Below are 12,374 nucleotides of genomic sequence, written 5' to 3'. Positions count from 1 at the left end.
TAGTTCCTGTATGTATAAATAATTACTGCTAATTGTCATCATTAATGGCCACTGCATATGTCACGGAAGGACCAGATGTACTGTGTCAACCCACAGGGAAGGTCATTTGGACAATAAAGATGGTATTAAAGCTTGGAATTTAAGGGACTAGATTGTTGGGTAGCTCTTCTGGGAATGATGGTTTAAGTGGACATAGCTTTTATCTTCTAATAAAAAGATTCTTAAAATCTGTTCAATTTATGTGACATAATTTTGTTTTCTGCTTTAATATGAGATTAGTAAAGTATAAGTCATTTGGCTCATAGCTTTTCTTACCAGGTCATGTTATTTATGTATTTATGTCCAGTCTTTAATAGTTCCTGAAAATGTGTATCAAGCATTTTATTAATTTGTGGCTAAAGCTTTTTAAGCATATTCAGTCCTTAAGGAAATAGTATTTTATAAAAAGTTAACTTTGTTATGATATAAATATGTTATATGCACATAAAAATACTGTATAGCCTGAATATTTGGTTAGCTAATAAATTTTGACTTTGGGCCACCCACAACCGATACTCCATGTATGTTAATCTGTTGAGCTGACTCCATTAATTGGTGAAGTCCATTCGGGGGACTTACTTCCCTTTTGCTTGCAACCAAAACTTCCCTTTGCAACAAACTGCTGGTGGATGGAACACAACGGTGTCTGCTGGCTCTAGAGGCGTTTCTGTGCATTCTGTGGCCGTGCAGTGATCGTGTGACCCTCCTCTGACCTGCTTTTGTATTTTTCCCCTCCCTTTGGCTCCTCTTCTCTATAGTAAGGACATAAGGGATCTGTATGAAGTCAGCGTGTGGGGGATGGTCGTCTGTACCACGGGCACCCAACATACAAAGAGTGGGACCAGCAGTCTTAGAACAGCACCTTCTGAGAGCTGCTGCTTGCTTGCATTTATATTCTCAATGACAGACATTTCTGCGAGACCCTTTCGGTTCTAGTACAAAGGCCACATGACCCTCCCCACTGCCCCCTTCATCCCCAGTCGTTCTCTTCCCATCCCTGTCCACACCACACTCACCTACTATCTCCACTTCCTGGAGGGAGTGATTCCAGAGGTGACCTTCTTACACTACAGTGGCCCTGCCACAGAGCCACTGTCTCCTGGGACCCTCGCTGTGGGTGGTGTTTCCACCCCACCACCCAGAGGTGCCTTGTCTTACACTGCCAACAGCACAGTGGATGCATCCCCCAGAAGCAGGTCGGCAGTGCCAGACAGGGTTTCCTGCAGGCAGAGGCCCTGGCCCTGGGCTGGAGAGTGAAAACCAGCCCTTCAGGAGTGGACACTGGGACTTCTGAGTTCAGAGAGCCAAGTGCCTTCCAGGGCAGCTGTTGAGCCAGGTCCTGACACTTCCCCCCAGGGTCTCCCTGATTGACATGAGAGGCAAGGTTCCCTTTGATTAACTGCTATTAAAGATCTGGGCACAAACTAAAAACCCAGTGGGAAATCCCAAGAAATGTGCGATAATTGTGTTTAAGGTAGAAGTGCATCAGTCAGGTAACACTTATGTGCTGTTAATCAGAGTGATGATTTCTAAGCTACGGGATTTGCTTTTCATCAGAGTTTTTCTTTGTATTTTATTTTTGGAACTAATTGGGTTTGTTTTCTTTTAAGGACAAATAATGGCAAATGTCAGACTTATATTGTTGGGATTACTCAATCACAGATTTAAAAGACATGCAAGCTGGTGTGTGTGGTTGAGATGTTGGTTACTTAAGGAAATTAATGTTATTGTTTAAAAAAGAATTTTGAGTCGTCCTCCCTCATCTTTCATTGTTGTCTCAAGGCAACAGATATCATAGTCATCTCTATCTTTGATGGATCTTAGGCCAAGTCTGTTAAAAGTCTCTTCCCTTGTGATTAGCCTCTGATGAAAGTTTGGCCAAAAATGGGTTTTGGCACTTAGCTCCAAGCAAAATGTAACCTTTTCAAGGCCAAGGCATTTGTGTGTGTGTGTGGGGGGGGGGGGGTCCTTCTGTCTGCCGAAATGTCGAAGTCAGCCTTTTTTCCTTGCCAAGTTCTAAAAATGTGTGGAGCTCAAGGTGGTGGGGGTCTTGTGAGGAGCCTGAGGGGCCTGGGGAGAGAGGAACTCAAGAGTGATTTTAATTTAGCAGGTTCTTTTATAGGAGCTAGCCGGGAGAGATTGGGTGCATTTTAAAAACAAGTTCCTTTTTAAAATATACACAAATCGTATAATCCACATGCTAGACAATATAGAAAGCAGGAAAGAAAATACAAGCAAACACTTCCTAGTCATCCTAACAAGTTCCTGTCATCACTTGGTTTGTTTCCTGCCTCTTGCCTCATTTCCCTCTGTGCCAGGGCCTTGCCACGCATGCGGAAGACACACTCCCTGTGCATAAGCAGCTCCTGGTGGGGAGAGGCAGTAATAAAACATTAGAGAGAGCTAGGCAGGGCACAGAGGTTATGAAAGCTGCTGTGAGAGCCAGAGGTCAGTCAATCAGCTCAGCAGTTCAGGAAGCCTTCAGGGAGACAGAGCTTTAAGGATGCACAGCACTTACGGGGCTCACTTACAGAGGGGGTTGGCTTGTTTGCGCAGTCACACTGGGCTGAGTGGGTACACAGACAGGCTTGGGAGGGGTGCCTATGGGTAGGCAAGGTCCAGATTAGGGGAGGTCCCCATGAGCCTCCTGAGGGGTAGGCTTTATCCTGTAGTTTCAGAGCCATCGAAGGCCTCAAAGCAGAGAGTGAAATGGGAGGGTTTGTACTTAAGGAAGAAGAGACTGGGGACTGTGAGGTCAGTTAGGAAGCTATTGTCATCATCCAGGTAGGGGGAGGCGTTGAGAGTGGATTCAGGAGCCAGTGGCACCTCTGGTGGGAAGAGTTCTGGTTTAGACATAAGGATTTGGGGACCTTGGGCAGTATCCAAATGGAACTAACTGCAGGCTGGAGGCTCTGTGCCTGGAGGCCTGGGGAGAGGTCCCATCTAGAGTCACCCAACAGTCAGGATTGGGGGGAGCTGTTGGCTTGTAGATAGAAGCAGAAGGAGCTCATTTGAAAAGCATATGAAAAATTTCCCTGAGTGAGTGATGGAGTACAGGAAGTAGCCTAGGTTGGCCCCTGGAGACCACCACATGGGACCAGTCGAGGAAAGGGGTCCAGCGTGTTGAGAAAGGTGAAGACTGAAAACTGCACATTGGATTCAGCAACCAGGAGCCTGTAGGGGCTTTGCAGAAGTCCCTCCTGGGGCTGAGGCTGCAGGTGGTGGCTTCCTAAGTGGATGTGGCTGTGAGCATGGTGTACCAGTATCAGCATCAGTACTAAACTCAGAGCCTTTCCTCCTTTTTCTTCTTAAAGATGTATGTATTTATTTATTTGAAAGGCCAAGCAGCAGTGAGATACAGGAAGAGACATCTTCCATCTGCTGGTTCACTCCCCAAATGGCTGCAACAGCCAGGGCTGCGCCAGGCTGGAGCCATGAACCAGGAAATCCAGGAGCCTAGAACTCAATCTGGGTCTCCTATGTAGGTGGCAGGGATCCAAGTACTTGAGCCATCACCTGCTGCTTCCCAGGGGTGCATTAGCACGAAGCTGGAATCAGGAGTGGAACTGGGATTCAAACCCAGGCACTCTGATATAGCCATTCAAGTAGCATCTTAACTTCTGTGCCAAACGCCTGCTCTGGGGTCTGTTTTTTGACTGAGAGAATTTGTTGTTTTCTGAGGTTCTTTCCAGTGCCAAGATTCTTTTTTTTGTTTTGTTTTGTTTTTTTGTTTTTGTTTTTGTTTTTTTTGACAGGCAGAGTGGACAGTGAGAGAGAGAGACAGAGAGAAAGGTCTTCCTTTTGCCGTTGGTTCACCCTCCAATGGCCGCCGCAGCCGGCGCACTGTGGCCGGCGCACCGTACCGATCCAAAGGCAGGAGCCAGGTGCTTCTCCTGGTCTCCCATGGGGTGCAGGGCCCAAGCACTTGGGCCATCCTCCACTGCACTCCTGGGCCATAGCAGAGAGCTGGCCTGGAAGAGGGGCAACCGGGACAGAATCCGGCGCCCCAACCAGCACTAGAACCTGGTGTGCTGGCGCCGCTAGGCGGAGGATTAGCCTGTTGAGCCACGGCGCCGGCCTACAGTGCCAAGATTCTTGGCTATTTAGATTCTTCCTCCTTTTCATCTCCTAGCCCACATCTGGCCCCAGGTAAACACTGGGAAATTGACTACAATCTCTAGTATGATCAGAAACCATATTCTGCCCTGAATTAAGCAAATATTACCAGGGAGTGGGCATTGTGGCACAGCAAATTAAGGTGCCATTTTGGGACAGTTACATCCTGGGAGCTGGGATCAAGTCCTGCCTTAGCTTCCAATCCATTGTCCTGCTGATGTGCCTGGGTGGCAGCAGAGAATGGAGGTGGGTCCTCCTACTTGGAGACTTGATTCCTGGCTTAGTCCTAACTCAACCCCAGCTGTTGCAGTCTTTTGGGAAGTGAAACAGTAGATGGAAAATGTCTTTCTCTCTTCTTCTGTCACTCTTTCAAGTGAAAAATAAGCAAATAAACACTTATTTTAAAAAGTTGTCATTGGAGAGCCTCCACTGTGGCATAGCAGGTAAAGCTGCCGCCTGCAGTGCCAGCATCCCATATGGATGCTGGTTGGTGTCCCAGCTGCCCCCCTTCCAATCCCGCTCTCTGCTATGGCCTGGGATAGCAGTAGAAGATGGCCCAACTCTTTGGGCCCCTGCACCCATGTGGGAGACCCAGAAGCTCCTGGATTCTAGCTTCAGATTGACACAGCTCCAGCTGTTGCAGCCAATTGGGGAGTGAACCAGCAATGGAAGACCTCTCTCTACCTCTCCTCCTCTCTCTGTAACTCTTTCAAATAAATAAATAAATAAATAAATAAATAAATAGTTACCACCAGCAGAACAATAATGATTTAAAGCATTGTGTTCATTAAGAAAGTAAATTAAAACCACCTGGAACTTCACAGCTTCACAGGCCCATCCAAATGTTTAGCAGATTCCCATTATTCTTTCTTTGTTTTTTGTTTTTGTTTTTAAGATTTATTTATTTATTTGAAAGGCAGAGTGACAGAGAGGTGGGGGTGGGGAGGAGGTCTTCCATCCACTGGTTCACTCCACAAATGGCCACAGCCAGCCAGGAGCCAGGAGTTTCTCTGGGTCTCCCACATGGGTGCAGAGGCCAAGGACTTGAATTTCCACTGCCTTCCCAGACCACAGTAGAGAGCTGGATCGGAAATGGAGCAATGGGACTTGAACCTGTACTCAAATAGGATGCCGGCACCGCAGGTGGATGCCTAATCTACTCTGCCATAGCACCAGCCCTTCCCATTAATTCTTCAGGTATTGGTTTAAATGTTCCTTTTTTGGAGGCCTCGTTGGCTCCTATACTAGATTAGATGCATTAGATATTCTCTCATCCCATCCATCTTCCTTTATTATCATCGCTGCTGTACTGTGCTTAGGAGTTTATCAGAATAGCAAACTAACATTAACTGCTCTAGTCTCCCCACCTAGCATGGAGGCCAGCACATAACTGCAGCTTAATACATGCTTGTCAAGTGAACACATAAACTCAGATCACCATTTTTAATATTTGGCATATTTCCTTCTGTGCGCTTTTTAATGTCTGCATATCAAGATGGTGATTTTTCCCCCCTCCAAAAACGAGATCAGATTGTCCTAATTCAGGATTTGTTTTTCACTCCCATGGAATTCTTTTCCTTTGAATGGCAAACCATTCTCATAAAACACATCAGTATTTTTTTTTTTTTTTAATTTTTGACAGGCAGAGTGCACACTGAGAGAGAGAGAGACAGAGAGAAAGGTTTTCCTTTGCTGTTGGTTCACCCTCCAATGGCCGCTGCAGCTAGCATGCTGCGGCCGGCACACCGCGCTGATCCGAAGGCAGGAGCCAGGTGCTTCTCCTGGTCTCCCATGGGGTGCAGGGCCCAAGCACTTGGGCCATCCTCCACTGCACTCCCGGGCCATAGCAGAGGGCTGGCCTGGAAGAGGGGCAACCAGGACAGAATCTGGCGCCCCGACCGGGACTAGAACCTGGTGTGCCGGCGCCGCTAGGCAGAGGATTAGCCTGTTGAGCCACGGTGCCGGCTTATCAGTATGTTTTCATAAAACTTACGTGTTTTTTTTTTTTTTTTTTTTTTTTGACAGGCAGAGTGGATAGTGAGAGAGAGAGAGAAAAAGGTCTTCCTTTTTGCCGTTGGTTCACCCTCCAATGGCCGCTGCGGCCGGCGCATCTCACTGATCCAAAGCCAGGAGCCAGGTGCTTCTCCTGGTCTCCCATGCGGGTGCAGGGCTCAAGGACTTGGGCCATCCTCCACTGCACTCCCGGGCCATAGCAGAGAGCTGGCCTGGAAGAGGGCAACCAGGATAGAATCCGGCGCCCCAACCGGGACTAGAATCCGGTGTGCCGGCGCCGCAAGGCAGAGGATTAGCCTGTTAAGCCACGGCGCCGGCCAAAACTTACATTTGAACAAGAGTGGGTCTGGGTGAGGAATATAACTTAGAGATTTAAAGAATTGGCCTATTTTTGTTTGTTTGTTTTTGTTTTTGATTGCCAAACTGTCTAAACTGACCTCTTGTTGGCAAGGTCAGGGTGATTTGTCACTGTGGGCACTGTGAGTACTGGCCCTGTACGACCCAGATTAAGTGAGTAAGGCATGCTGCTCAGTCTTTGTGGTAATCCTATGAGCTGGGTATTGTTAACCGCTTCTTTCAGATAAAGCAGCTGTCTGTCTCAGGGTCTGTGTAATGTTCCCTGAGGCTCAGCTGGAATCCAAGCCTAGGTCTCTTCTAACTGGGGATCCTTGTTTTATGTAGGTGACCCCCTGGTAGAACAGTAATCCTGGTTCCAGATTACCAGATGAGCCAGCAACCATGGCTGTCCTGCAGTAGTACTGGCCTTGAAATCAGTTCTGGGACTTAACCCTGTTGTTGCACATGACCTGAGGTCTCCTCACTGCTGCTGTTTGTCTACCGTGGACAGTTATTTTCTTTGGAAACTACATCCAACGGGTCCAGAACGCACAGTGATCTTGCTTTAATCTGAAGGCTGATGGTTCAGGTTGTATTGAGTAGCTGATTGCCAAAGGCCAGGCTTTCCTGCTCGATTTGGCGAGCCTCTGATTCAAAGTTTCCATTCCGTGAGTGTGGCATTTTGCAAGGATATTAAGTGCCATTTGAATTGTGTTCTATCCACCTGGGAAATAGCAGCAGGTGAGAACTCCCAGGGGGCCTGTAAAAACAGCTGTTACACAGTTTGACAGCTAAAAATCACAGGAGCAGTCTCAGTTAAAAAAACAAGAGCAGTTCTAGGTAGGTAGGTAGCAAATGATGTAGCTGAAATCGAGTACATCCTTAACCACATTGAGTCTCCTAATAGGCTCATGTGATAAGCTTCAGCTTATTCAAAAAGGACTGTTATTACTAATGATCATTAGTTTTGGGGGCTGGCACTGTGGTATAGAAGGTTAAGCCTCTGCCTGCAATGCCAGAATCCCATATGGGTGTTGGTTCAAGTGTTGGCTGCTCCACTTCCTATCCAGCTCCCTGCTAATGCACCTGGGAAAGCAGTGGAAGGAAGATGGCCCAAGGCCTTAGACCTCTGCACACACGTAGGAGGCCTGGATGAAGCTCCTGGCCATTTGGGGACTGAATCAACGAATGGAATCTCTCTCCATCTCTCTCTCTCTGCCTTTCAAATAAATGAATAAATAAATAAATCGTAAAAAAAAAAATCATTGGTCTTTATGAGCCATAAAGTTTGATACAAAAGACTAGGGTAATTAAAAGGAGAAAATAGTATTATGTACAGATGTCTCCTTTAGTCATATACAGCTTCCCATGGCACAATCTTAATTTTTCAGTAGCTTTTTCATTTATGTAAATTCTGTGACTTACTACTAGTAGAACCAGCCTAAACTTTCTCCAGTAATTAAAAAATCCACATTTATATGCATAGTTAAAAATGGTTAAGATGGTAAAGTTTATGGTATGTATTTGTTTTAGATTTATTTATTTGAAAGGTAGAGTTAACAGAGAGAGAATGATCTTCCATTTGCTGGTTCACTTCCCAAGTGGCCGCAATGGCCAGGGCTTGGCCAGGCCGAAGCCAGGAACCATGAATTTTATCTGGGTCTCCCACAGGGATCCAAGGGTCCAAGAACCTGGGCCACCCTCTGCTGCTTTTCCAGAACATTAGCAAGGAGCTGGATTGGAAGTGGAGCAGCCTGGACTCAAACAGATACCCATATGGGATGGTGATACTGCAGGCAGTGGCTTAACCTGTTACACCACAACACCAGCCCTTATAGTGCATATTTTTAATTATAATGTAAAAAACCCACATATTGTAGTGATTCATTATTTGTGCATCCTACTTCTGATCAAGAGGTAGCATTTTTTTGTTTATTTCGGAGAGACAGAGGCAGTTAGAGATCGAGATCCTATCTACTGGTCTAGTCCCCAAATGCCCACAATGGTTGGGATTAGACCAGGGCCAAAATTGGGAGTTGGGAATTCAATCCAGGACTCCCATGTGAACGGCAGGAACCCAATTAGTTGAGCCATCACCTCTGCCACCCAGGGTCTACATTGGCAGGAAGCTGGAATCAGGAGCCAGAGCCAAAAATCAAACCCAGTACTCTGATGTGGGGTGAATTTTTTTTTTTTTAAACAGGTAGAGTTATAGACGGTGAGAGAGAGACAGAAAGGTCTTCCTTCCGTTGGTTCATTTCCCTAATGGCCACTACGGCTGGCGCTGCGCTGATCCAAAGCCAGGAGCCAGGTGCTTCCTCCTGGTCTCCCATGTGGGTACAGGGGCCCAAGCACTTGGGCCATCCTCCACTGCCCTCCCAGACCACAGCAGAGAGCTGGACTGGAAGAGGAGCAGCCGGGACTAGACCCCAGCACCTATATGGGATGCCGACGCTGCAGATGGAGGATTAACCAAGTGAGCCACAGCGCCGGCCCTGTGGTGAATGTCTTTACCACTATGCTAAATGCTTGTTCTCAAGGTACATTTCTTTTTTCCTTAATCTATTTATTTACGAAACAGAGAGCTCTCCCATCTGCTGGTTCAATTCCCTGATGTCTACGATGGCTGAGCCAGGAACTCAATCCAGGTCTCCCACATGGGTGGCAGGGACCCAACCATTTGAACCATCACTACTGCCTCCCAAGGTGTGCATTAGCAGGAAGTTGGATTCAGGAGCTAGGGCCTGGTCTTTATCTCAGGCACTTAGATAGTGGGATGTGAGTGTCCCAAGTGGCAGCTTAATTGTAACACCAAATGCTTGCCCCAGGAAACATTTATTTTTAAAATACTTAATTAGTTCTTAACATTGCATAAAGTTAATATAGCATGCTTAAATACTATAGTAATATATGTAATGAAGAATAAAAGATTTCATTATTCTAAATTGAGTCTAACACACAAGCAGTTGGTTGTGTAATTCTAGATCTTTTTCAGCTACTTATAGATCAAGAAAGCAAAGGTGACAGTAGCAGAAATATGGAAACAGCCCTCATGTCTATCAACAGATGAATGGATAAACAAAATGTGGGTCACAACATTTGATGGAACATTATTTGACCTTTAAAGGGAATAGAATTCTAATACTTGGTACAACATGGATGAACCTTAAAAACATGCTAAGTCAAATAAGCCAAATGTCAAAGGAAATTCTGTAGATACTTAGAAATTCCTTTGCGTGGAGGACTTCCATCTGCCAGTTCACTCCCCGAATGCCTGTAACGGCCATGGCTGGGCCTGGGCCTCAAACCAGGTCTCCCACAGGAGTGCCAGGGAACCGATGATTGAGCCATCACCCCTGCCTCTGAGCATCTGCATTAGCAGGAAGCTGGAGTCAGGAGCCAGAGCCCTGTGATAAGGCTGGGTATCTCCACACAGGGTGCAGTGTCTTAGCCAGCATCTTAACTGCTAGTGCAAGTACCAGTCCCTGAAAGGAGTTTTAAAAAGATTTGTTCATGAAGGGCAGAATGAGAGAGAGAGAGGGGAAGAGAAAGAGAGAACAAGAGAGCTTCCATCCTCTGGTTCACTCCCCAACTGGCCAAAACAGCCAGGCCTGGGTCAGGCCAAAGCCAGGAGCCAGGAAATCCATCCTGGCCTTCCACATGGGTGATAGGGGCCCAGGTCCCTGGGCCGTCTTTTGCTACCTTCCCAGATACATTTGCAGGAAGCTGGATCAGAAGTAGAGCAGCCGGTCACCGAGGTTTCCTGCTTCAACACTGCTTGGACTGAACCAGTGCTTGACCCCCGCCCCGGCCACTCAGAGCCAGCCCTCGGACCGCCCCAGGCCCTTGCCACCTCTCACCCGCTTGCCATGACGACCATATCCCCTTCTCAGGTGCACCAGGACGTGGAGGCCGCCATCAGCAGCCAGACCAACCCGGAGCTCTACGCTGCTTGTATCTGCCTGTCCGTGTCTTACTACTTTGACCGTGATGATATGCCTTGAAGAACTTTGTGCAAAGTTCTTCTCCACAGTCTTCTCCGCAAATCTCAGGAGAGGGAACACGCTGAGAAACTGATGAAGCTGCAGAACCCGTGAGGGCCCGAGTCTGCCTTTAGGACATCAGGGAATCAGACTGTGATGACTGGAAAAGCAGGCGAAATGCAATGGAGTGTGCATTGCACTTGGAAAACAGTATGAGTCAGTCATTACTGGAACTGTACAAACTGGCCACTGACAAAAATGACCCTCGTTTGTGTGACTTCATTGAGTCTCATTACCTGAGTGAGCGAGGGAAGCCCATCAAAGAACTGGGTGACCACGTAACCAACTGGTGCACGATGGGAGCCCCTGCATCTGGCATGGCAGAGCGTCTTACACAGACACACCCTGGGACACAGTGATAACGAGAGCTTAAAGCCTTAGGCTAGCGTCTCCATAGCCAGGTGCAGTTTCCCTGGTTGTGCACTGAGGCCGTGCGTGCATGTTGGGGCTACCTACCTTTTCTATACGTTGTACCAAAACATCCACTTGCATACTTTATTTGTACCATTCCTTCAAGTAAAGGAATTTGGTATCCCCTCAAGAAAAGGAGTTGCCAAGATGCAAACCAGCACTCCAGTGTGGGATGTCGGCATCGTAAGCGGTGGCTTAACTTGCTGCACCAGAACACTGGCCCCCAAGAGGATATTTTAGTTGCAAAGGTAAATATTGTATGATTCCACTTATGTTGAGGGGGGTGGGGCATTACTGTGTGATGGGTGCAGAGTTTCTATTTGGAATGTTGGGAAAGTTCTAGTTGTACAACATTGTGAATGTACTTAATGTCACTCATATTTTCACACAAAATGTTTAAAATTTATGTAGTATGTTTTTTATAACAATAACAAGGAAAAGCACAGTTAATAATTTTCTATTATACATTAAACACCTAGAAATGATATATGATAAACATGTAGTTAGATTTGATAGCTTGTAGTTTGTATCAGTCATTTTGGACTAAGTTATGCAGCAATAACTCCAAATCTTCTAAAAATATATTGTTTTAAAGATTTATTTACTTATTTAAAAGAGTTAGAAGGAGAGACAGAGAAGGAGAGATCTTTCATCCACTGGTTCACTCCCAAATGACTGCAGTGGCCAGGGCTGGGCCACACAAGGATCCAGGAACTTCATCTTGGTTTCCCATGTGAGTGCAGGGGCGCAAGCACTTGGGCCATCCTCTGATGCTTTCCCAGGCCCATTAGCAAGGAGTTGGATTGTAAGTGGAGCAGCGGGGACTTGAACTGGCACCCAAATAGGATGTTGGCATTGCCCTGCGGCCAGATGGAGCTGAACGGGAGGCCCTAGCACCTGCACAGGCTGGTTCACAGCATCAGAGGAGACATTTGTCAGGAAAAGGCACAAGCAAGTTAAAAATTCCCCAGATCAGCCCTCCGACGTAAGTTACTGAACACTTGAGGAAGTCTGGCCCTTAAAATCTTGCCCTACATTGTGTTATTAAGGTAATCAATAGGAGAATTTATATCAAGAAATAGAAATAAAAAACCAGCTCAAAAGACTCTTTAAAAAAATCTTCCAGTCCAGCTCTCTGCTGTGGCCCAGGAAGGCAGTGGAGGATGGCCCAAGTGCTTGGGCCCTGCACCCGCATGGGAGACCAGGAAGAAGCACCTGGCTCCTGGCTTCGGATCGGCACAGCGCGCTGGCCGCAGCGGCCATTGGAGGGTGAACCAATGGAAGGAAGACCTTTCTCTCTGTCTCTCTCTCTCACTGTCTAACTCTCCCTGTCAAAAAACAAAAATCTTTAAAATTTTTAATGAGGGAACTTCAAAAAGTTTGTGGAAAAAATGGAATGTGGAATTAGAAAATAAA

At 46.7% G+C, this 12,374-nt stretch overlaps 1 pseudogene; it reads left to right on the top strand.

The window, feature by feature from the left end:
- Positions 1–10,373: 10,373 nt before the first annotated feature.
- Positions 10,374–10,928, top strand: LOC133772313 (ferritin heavy chain-like; annotated as a pseudogene).
- Positions 10,929–12,374: the final 1,446 nt, after the last annotated feature.

The sequence above is a fragment of the Lepus europaeus genome, chromosome 13 (assembly GCF_033115175.1).
Source record: "Lepus europaeus isolate LE1 chromosome 13, mLepTim1.pri, whole genome shotgun sequence".
Lineage (NCBI taxonomy): Eukaryota > Metazoa > Chordata > Mammalia > Lagomorpha > Leporidae > Lepus > Lepus europaeus.
Note: the sequence above shows the minus strand (reverse complement) of the source record. Positions and strands in the feature narration are given on the sequence as shown.